This window comes from Meleagris gallopavo, chromosome 3 (genome assembly GCF_000146605.3).
Source record: "Meleagris gallopavo isolate NT-WF06-2002-E0010 breed Aviagen turkey brand Nicholas breeding stock chromosome 3, Turkey_5.1, whole genome shotgun sequence".
Classification (NCBI taxonomy): Eukaryota; Metazoa; Chordata; class Aves; order Galliformes; family Phasianidae; genus Meleagris; species Meleagris gallopavo.
In genome coordinates this window covers 40,243,338-40,252,522 of record NC_015013.2, presented here as the reverse complement: position 1 = coordinate 40,252,522, position 9,185 = coordinate 40,243,338, and positions in this window count along the sequence as shown.

The following is a 9,185-nucleotide window of genomic DNA, read 5'->3' as shown; positions in this document are numbered from 1 at the left end:
CTTCCAAATTAAGCTGGGCAACTGAATTGTAGCCCAGGAATAATTTGATTTGAATAATTGTATGTTTCTGCTTAGACAAGGCTCATTTTGAACTGCAGTCACAGTACTGCCTGGTTATAGAGTACTTTGTTTTGCTCTAGAACTGTCTCCAAGTTTAAACCTAACACCATTTGAAACTTAGATATTAATTTCAGGTGACCTGGTAATCTGACTTGGTTTTGAATTTTCTTTATTATAGTAAGAATAATTTATTATAAATTTTGACAAGTTCAGTACATTATAAAATAGTACCTTCTACTGCCTAACAGTTTGTGAGTAATAATAGATAAAGTAATAAGATGTTTAAAAAATTGGCTTCTGGAATTTAGTGAAGTAAATTTTGCTTTGATGGAAAAAAATAAAAGACTAAGGAAAGGCAAAACAGCAATGTTATGAAGTATTTATCTACATATGCAGAGAAATGATGAGGATAGTTTCTGTTCCAGTTTACATATCTGAAGAATAAGGACAAAAAACTTAATTTTGTAACAAATTAATGATAACAACAAAACAACAACAACTTGAAATAAGCAAAGTCTTACAATTAGGGACATACAACACGCCGAAACATAACAAAGTAGATACTTTTTAAATAGGGGCCCTTAGGACCACCTTATATATTTAATTCATCTTTTTTTTTTATTGCAGGATTTTGAAAAAGTGACTCCTGAGGAAAATAGTTATTTCTGTCCTTTAAAATACTATGCAGAAAAAAGAAATACCAAAAAGAAATTCCTTTGGTGTAATTAGGTGATGTCTTTCTTTGTGTTTATAGAAGCAAGCAAACAATAACAGAAAAGTAGAACAATTCATGTGAGCTCATCAAATTCATTAAAGTGAATCTTTTGAAATACATTTCTTATCTCAAGCAGAGGCCTAACATGATGATGCGAGTTTTGATTTGTGTGCTAGTGTTGTTATGATTGTCATGAAATTTGTCTTCCTTATAAGCTCTTATCTTTAATCTTTCCTTAAGTTAAAGAAACTGTACTTGTAACTAACAGCAATGCACTACTGAGTGTTAGAAAAAGATTGATTAAACAGAAACCTTCCTATTTTCAACTATACACATGTTCATTTGTAGTACATCTACCATTTGTCCCACTTTATTTTATGTGACTGATTACTAGTAATACTAGAGGGTTACAATGCAGCTGCTTCATATCCCTTCACGAAAAGGTTGCATATGGACTCATTTTTATTGCCAGTTCAGGCTCTACCCAATGTGATAGACACTTGGTTACACTTATAACACGTAGTGAAATAATTGTATGTATGCATGTATCTATATTATGTATAAATGCATGTTTATATATTATATGCATATAGCATATCCAATTATTCAGAATGTTTGTGGGTTTTTGTTTGTTTGTTTGTTTGTTTTTTGATCCTGAACTTACTTATTGTTTGTTTTTTAAAAAAGGAAATAACAGTGGTAAAATATTCCTATATTTGCATAATAGTGGACTTAGTCCTATTCTTGCAACTTTTTACAATTGCAGAATTTCATGACTTTGGGCTGCTACATCTAACAAATATGCCAAATGTAATTATACTCTGGTTACTAGAGCTAACATCTAAAATGTAATACCTTCAGTCAATTAATTAGAAATATATTAACAATAGCCTTGCTAGTCTAATGCATGCCTAGCTATTTTAAAAGCTATTACTTGTCCTTGAGAAGTGTCCTCTTTAACATGACATGATATGACATTTGACCAAATCATATTGACTTGTACTGCGTATTAACACATTAACAGCTTCATGTGTCTCTACTAGTCACCCAGCACTTCACTTACATGGAAAACAATTACTTAGATGTTATGAATGTGACATGATTTTCACTTTATTCTAACTGAGTCATTATTTTCTTCATTTTGTAAATATGCTATTTTACCATTAGGGAAAGACTTCAAAATGTTACATAGAATTGCCACAGTAATTATCTGTCAGTTATTCATGAACAAAATAGCTTTAGAAAAATTATTTTTTTAGTTGATTAGTGCCTTTACATCTCTGTATTTTAATCAATGTAGAGCTGACTGACTAGAAATCCAGCTATTGCTATTGTTTTATAATGGTGTACTGATCATTATTTTAAGCAGTACATTAACACATATCAACAGATTTCAGCATTTTACTATGCATATACTGCACTATGTAAAAATCCCAAATGCCATTTCAGATGACAAAAACCTGAGCTTTCAAATCCTGGCAAGCTGTTGGCAGAAATCTATAGATACTAAAGAGATTAAATGTCTTTTAAAGTATCACACTGTGATATTTATTTCTCAAATGCTATCTCTAATATTAAAAGCATGTAGTAATATAGAGAAAGGTAGGACATTCATTTTTAATGAGAGGAAAGGTCAAAGTTGAACGATGAGATTTTCTACACTGACTGAATACCGCAAGTGGGAGAGCCCCATTCAGCCCATGAGCCAAAGGAGATAAGACGGGATGGAAAGATTGTACAATTGAACAATTCTGTTCTACAGTCTTAGGCTACAATGTATTTTTGATTCTCATTCTGTCACTGAAACTATACTAATCATCAAAAGACATAAGTAAATGAACGTGGAGAAATATAACAAGATTTCTTTCTAAATTTAAACTAGTGATTATTCATCCTCACATAATATTTCCATCTGAATTTTGTCACATGCAGCTGGCTACAAAATACTTATTTGCTAGTGGCTGTGAATACACAAGATGAGACAGCCATCTTTTGCCCTTTTAAGTCCTGGTCCACCAGTATTTTCAGAACTGAGCAATTGGTTATCAATCTGCAGTTTACCAGATACACATGCGTCTGGAACGAGTCCAGTATTTCTAGCTCTGGCTAAACAAGCCTGTTTGTCTTCCCTTAGAGTGACTGCTGTATACTAAGAGTCTAAGAATTTTGGAAACGTGAAATGATTATTTCATTCACTTCTGTCAGTTGTACTACATGGATCTGAACGTGTAGCTTCAAATATTTCAGTCATGTCCGTCAGAGAAAGAGAACTAGTTTTTTCAGTTGCAGTTCTTTGGAGTTACTTTACAGCTAGTAGCAATGTCTGTTCCCAAAATCTCTATGGGCAAAGAGAGCATCACCCACACTATTCACTTCAACAGAGCATAGCTCTTTCAGTAGGGACAAATTTCAGATTGCAGGACTCAGCCAGATTGCTTTCATTCTGTGGAAGTGACATTTTGGAGTGCTGGTTAAGATATAGTTGGATTCTGCAAGATTTTTCATGTTTTTTCAGACGGAATCCAGAGAATATTAAAATTAAATCTGGAACATCAGAAAGGGATAAAGAAAACTTAAAAGAGTCTTTTGGAGTTTATTCAAATACTTAAGTGGTATCATGGATAATGTCATGCTGACACACACAAAGAAACTCTTGCAGATTCTCTGTCGGTGATTAATCCTTTAAAATTTATCCAAAGTTAGTGCGGCATCTTCTTCCCTTGTGAAAGCATAACTTCTAAACATGCTATTAATTAAATAATAGTTGGCGAAAATTTCATAAACATGAGGTATAGATATTTCTACTTCATTTTTCCTCCCTATATATTGCAATAAATAAAATGGGAATATCTGTGTCTTGTTTTCTAAATATTGATGAATTATTATATTTTGTTCTATTTTACAAACTATCATGCTGTGCATTTACATCCTACTTCAGCTGCAATATTTCTGAGCTAAAGAAAACTTGAAATGTTCTGTCTGAGATATGTTCACTTTCTGCAGTCATTCAGGAACTTCAGCATAAGTGTTTAGACAAATAAATAAATAATTAAATAAGCAAATAACCAGGCTGAGATGCCAAAATATTGTTAGGCCAATAGTTGTTAGACACTGCTCTGTACACAAATAAATAAATAAATGCTTAGTTTTAATTATAGCTTTCTTTAACTAATACTACTACTTATTTTTAACAAAGTTTACAGTATTGAAAATTGACTAAAATAAATTATTTCTGCATAAAAATTTTGCTAACTAAAAAGACCAACATATGCATGCAAAAAAAAAACCAAAATATTTGTCTTCTCCAATTAGCTTTTTATTGTAGAGAGGTAGCAAATCCAATTACAAGATGTTTGATTCACTGGGCACATCCTACTGGAACATTTTCTGCTCTGCAGGATATCACTTGGTACTGAAAAACTACTTGTCAGCGTACTGATGTGAAGGATCACATTCTGTGATTCACACTTGAATGTTTGCTAGATGATTTTCAAGAAGACAATTCATGAAATGTTCCAAAATTCTCTTTAGGTTTCTAGTTCCTTTTTTGCTTTCATTCGTAATTATTTGTTATATGTATTAATAACTAAATGAATTCCCCCATCCCATATTTTTGAGAAGATTTAACCCCCTCAAATTTGAAATACGCAAGGATACAAAAAAGTTTAGGCATATCAATTAAGCTGATGCTTTTTGGCATGTTTTGAGGTATTGTTAAACTTGTGGTTAATGGCTCTGTAGTCAATTCTCGGCATAAAATGAGCAAATCAGAAACACAATTCAATTCAAAAATGTCAAAAACACAATTCAATTCAAGGAACATTTGGATTCAAGGAATGTTTGAATTTTGTGTTGAGGGACATAGTTTAGTGAGTACTACTGGTGATAGGTGGATGGTTGGGCTGGATGATCTTGAAGGTCTTTTCCAACTTTGGTGATTCTGTGATTCTGTGATTCTGTGACAATTAAATGAAATCATCCAGGCTCTGTCAGTGGGTAGGTAGAACTAAATCAGATTCAAATATTTGTATTTGAGGAAAAATTCCAGGATGTATTTGTAAATAAAACAAATAATTCTGAAAACAATCCCCTATGAAAAATTAAATAACTATACCTTTACATAGCTTTTTTTTTTTCAATAACTAATGTTGTGCTCTGCTTATTATTAAAATACTGACAAGGTAAATAAAGTAGTGAATGTTCCCTTTTAACAGCATGAATATTTTTTAGTATAAACCAGCACATTTGCTCTGATATATAACATAAATATAGAATTTAAGTTCATGAACAGACAGATTTCTTGCATATCTATATGAAGAAAGAGAAAAACCCACACTCTTCAGCACCCAGCAGGCCTGCCCTGTGCACCACCAGAATGGGTGTTATTTGGAAAAATGCTGCAAGAATGTTGAAAGAATGCATCTTTCCTCAGAAAAGTTAAGTAATATGAAGAGTATGAAGAACAGAATATGTCCTCCTTTAAACGGAGGAAATAAACAGAATAATATTTACACTTTTCAGAATCAGGATAAATTCAGATGGAAATGAATTAACTGAGATACTTGCTGAAATTATATTATTCTTTCTTAAGTTTTGTTCTCTTTGTATAGTTTTCAGATGATGAATCTTCCATAACCAGCAGATTTAAAAATTGTGCGGAGATTTTCCCATGTAGTTCTTTAATGGAATAACGCTTCATGAGATTCACACCAACATATATTAAAAAAAATCCTAAAAAGAGATGTCTTTTTTTGTCTATTGATATTTCACACTCCAAAACATAATGATTTTTAAACTATATTTAAAAGTTACTCTATGGATGTGAGTTACTCCTCTGATAACACAGAGATTTAATTTTGACCATTACTTCTAAAAAAGAAATGTCAGCTTTTCCATAAAATGAAGTCTCATTTTCTTGCTAGCTACTTAGTACATGTAATGTACCTCTTCCTGTAAACTGAGGGAAGAAATTATCATTTATGCTTCTGCAATCATTCAACACAGTTAATGTCTTACTTCGAATTGAATTAAAATATCTTCAGACATTCTCATTAATTAAAACATCTTTTATAAAATCCATTAATCAGAAAGTCAGGGACACAGCTAGTAATTTTTGTTGAAACTTGCAATTCTGAAAGTCATTGTTTGGGTTGTACTGTCTTGTTGCATTCTTTTTTATTGGAGAATTTAAAAATTACCAAAGACTTCAAGAGCACCATGAACATTCCGCTGATGTTATTTAAGCTAATTATTGTTATTAGTTGACAAGGTTACTTATCTTCTGCACAAATACTCTTTGTAGAAAAGAGCTGGGCACACAACTGAAGATGGCAAAATATTCTTTTGTTTCACCATGTTTTCTGTTCTGCATCTTTAAGTCATCATTAATTCCTTTCTTCTTTTGAACAGTTTTTACCTTACTGTAACACAATTCTTCCTCCTCTTAGCCTATTTAATTTTTCTTTCTTAGGAAGGCACTGAGGCTGCCTACCCGCTTTTTTCCTTCTCTTCATTTAAAACCTATTCCTCAGTTTGTGCCTAAAATTGATGAATTATGTAGTTACCCACCCATCAGTTCTGCCTCACAATTGCAATTCATCTGCAGCATGTTTACTGCATCTTTAGGCAAGATTTTACCTCTCTTGAATCTTTGTGTGTCAGTATCACTCCGTCACCTGTGTGAGGAGCCCCTGTTGCTTCTCAGCCATACCTCTCTATTCAGATTATTTTGATATTTGACTTCACTGAAGCCTACTGTGAAAAATTATCTGTTTTGTATTATCTTGTTAAGCCAGAGTCCCTGTGGGTCATTCAGAAGGTAATTTTGTTTATTTCAATAATGCCTTAGCTTTTGTATTCCAAATTCAGAACTACTTATATGATACGTAAATGTAGGAACTGTAGAAATTCAGTGCAAAAGTCCCATGTCTGGCAGAAAGCAGAAATAAATATTAAGTACTCTCAGTTGTTTCAAAAGAATGTAAAACCTCTGGAAGACAGTGTTGGTAATGTGACATTTGTACATTTCATTGCAGGGTAAAATATATTCTCCAGAGCGATGGGGAAAAAAAAATGGATTAAGAAAATTACAATCAGAATTGTGATCAGGCCTAGCTGATGAGGTGGCATAACACATATAATCAAAAGAAGTTTGCTGTCAGGAAAGGAGCAGAGTTTGTGAAAGGCAGAAGCAACATGAGAAAATGTAAAAGATCCGTGAAAATCTGTATAGCAAAGCAGGAAGCAGAAGGCTTGGGAATTAACCTAAGAAAGAAACGTGAGGCCTTTGCAAATAGCAAACTTATCAACAGATGATGCATGTTTGAACAGGTAACAGTGCCTAGATTTCTAGTGTTTCTTTTAAGTAATTCCACAGATTGTGTAAAGGTGAAATACTATGTTCATGAATAAATTTTCTAATTAAAGAATGAAAGTAACAAGGAAACGCTAAAAAAAATTAAAAAAAAACACTTCTGAATGAAACTTGAAAATATGAATAAAAATGACCTTCTCTAAATGATATTTCATTTCTTCTATAATTCTTTCTGATATGTATTAATTTTCTTAATTAGATGCAACTATGTGATAACCAATGCTTGACACTGAAAATTTACCTTTAAAGCTAGAAAACCCTGGGTTTTAGCAAGCAAAATAGGAACAGGGCTATTTCTGTCGTGATTATTTCAGTCAGCTTTATGCTTATTTAGGTTGGTAACTTTCATATGCCACTGCAATTTCGGCTAGAGATTCTTAGAGAAAAGCAAGAAAAATAAGCAAGGATCTTATTTCCCATCCCTCAATGTACATGTTAGTATTTGTGAGATAAGTCAGGGTGTTTCTGTCAGAAAGTAAATTTTAAGAAAATCCAAGGGTAGAAGAGTAAATATGAGTAGCACTACAAATCAAATAACTTTTGCTTGGAACAGGCAACAACTTTAATGTGGAATAAATGTAATATTCAAACACGGTTTTTATATGCATTAATTGACAGAAAAAAAATAATTAAAATCAAGTAACAAAAGGTTCTGAAGCTTCTTAATGCCCCTTTAATTTTAGAGACTGTTCTTTGTTTGTTTGTTTGCTTGCTTGCTTTTGATTACATAGATATTCCTTCCTGTGCATCTCTGTCTATTTAGCACATAATGATATGTGTGGACTTTCTGTGATGACCTGTATGAGCTTAAGGTGCTGGGACCAAATTGTAAAAAGCAGTTAACTACACAACCCATCAGCATTCCCTGTACTGATTAGAACTATACCTCTTTCATGGAGATAGCTACATATATTTCCGTCTGTGTGTGAAAATGATACATGAAGCTTCTTTCAAAGTTCACCCCCTCACAATAACTCGTGAAAATTGGTACCAAATAAGTGCTTCCAATCCACTGAATTGCGAGGATACTTTTCAGGGCACCTTTTTGTCCTGGCAACTAGCACGCCTATTTTGTAGGCATTTCCTGTTCTTATTTAGACTTCCTCAGGTTACAAAGCATGCAGTTGAGTGGATAACTTCAATCCATATAAACATATGCATGAGCCCTGAAAGATGCTCTAATTCACTATAACATATTTTATGAAACTGCCCCCAAATTAAGTTCTTACTGAAATTTGTTTGTATGGATACCGCCCTCCTTCAAACTTTATTTGCACAGCTACCCTTCTTTCAGGATTCTGTCAGAGTTGCTGACTATTTGATTCATTACAAGCCAGCTGAAACTGGGAAGTCCATAGCATTGCCATAGTAACTGAACAGACAAAGACTTAATTCATTAGTTTATATAAGTGAGAACTCATATCCTGAAGACAGTAATGGTTATAAATTATGTATGTCTATAAAGTCCACTGCTAATGGATAATATATATTTAATTAATAGGTGGCAATTCCTTAATAGTGAAAAATGGGCTATGACTGCCCCAGACTCATTCAAAACCAGTTTTGTGTTGGACAGTAAGCCAATCAAGAAGCCAAGGGAAATAAAGAGGAACAAGAAACTATAGTAACAGTAGTGCTTTCCATGTGTGCTTTTTGTGTTAAGAGAACCTATGAATCATACCATTAACTTATTAACTGCTTATTTTGAAGAAGAACTCTGAATCTCAGCTGCAAAACTCCAGAAAAGCTGTATAGACTTAGAGTAACATTTCACTTTGAGTTCTGCAGACTGTTGAGAACAACTGACCTGAAGTTAACTATCATTATTCCCAGCATACTAACATACTTTTCAGGAACATTGCTGGCATAACAAGAAAGAAGTGAAGGAGCAAAACTGAAGGAAAAATCTCTTGAAGATTTTTTTATGAATCACATCACTGTCATAGGCAGCATGAGTTACTTAGGGGCACTAAATTCTGTTGTATAAAGAAAAGAAAAGAAAAGAAAAGAAAAGAAAAGAAAAGAAAAGAAAAGAAA